This window comes from Heptranchias perlo, unplaced genomic scaffold, assembly GCF_035084215.1.
Source record: "Heptranchias perlo isolate sHepPer1 unplaced genomic scaffold, sHepPer1.hap1 HAP1_SCAFFOLD_63, whole genome shotgun sequence".
In the NCBI taxonomy this organism is placed as follows: domain Eukaryota; kingdom Metazoa; phylum Chordata; class Chondrichthyes; order Hexanchiformes; family Hexanchidae; genus Heptranchias; species Heptranchias perlo.
This window is the reverse complement of record NW_027139655.1, coordinates 2411895-2412898: the sequence shown is the minus strand read 5'-3', so window position 1 is coordinate 2412898 and position 1004 is coordinate 2411895.

The window sequence follows — 1004 nt, the reverse complement described above, 5'->3', positions numbered from 1 at the left end:
CATTTGATATGTTTCAGCACAAGAGATTAATAGAATAATTAAAATGAAAGGGACCTTGTGACTCGGGTTAGAAATTGTTGGGAGGCCGGAGAAAAGAGTAGGGATAAAGGGGAAGTTTTTTGGTTGGCGGGATATGACAAGTGGTGTCCCCAGGGATCAGTACTGCGGCCTCATCTTTTCGCCATATTTATCAATAACGTGGATGAAGGAATAGAGAGTTATAGGTCCAAGTTTCCAGATGACACTAACTTATGAGGCACAGTCAGTGGTGTAGATTGGAGCAGGAAGTTACAAAGGGACAGTTTAAGTGAATGAGCAAACTGTGGCAGGTGGAGTTCAATGTGGGGAAGTGTGAGATCATTCAATTTGGATATAAAAAGGAAACATTGCAGTATTTTCTTAATGTGAGAGACTGGGAATGGTGGAGGAGCAAAGGGATTTGGGTGTCCATGTACACAAATCACTAAAGGCTAGTGCACAGATACAAAAAGCAATCACAGACTAATGGCCTTTATCTCGAGGGCTGGAATACAAAGGGAAGGAAGTGATGCTTCAGTTCTACAGAGCCTCGGTCAGAGCCCATCTGGAGTACTGATCCTCACCAAGGATATATTGGCCTTGGAGGGGAGACAGTGCAGATTCACCAGAATGATACTGGGACTTGAAGGGTTCATTTATGAGGACCGGTTGCATAACCTTGGTTTGCATTCACTTGAGTTTAAAAGGTTGAGGGATGATTTGATCCAGATATTTAAAATGATTAATGGATTCTCTAGTTGGGGAATCCAGAACAAGAAAACATAACCTTAAATTTACAGCTACATTGTCTAGGATTGAAATCAGGAAGCTCTTTTTCAGACAAGGGTAGTGGAAATCTGCTCAGGCTGATTGAAGTGGACCCTGTGATATAATAGAATTTTCTGTCCTGTCAGATTTGGACATGTTGTAAATCCATCTTTTAAAATGGTGGAGGAACTCAGTTCTAAGATGGATTCCACTCACTT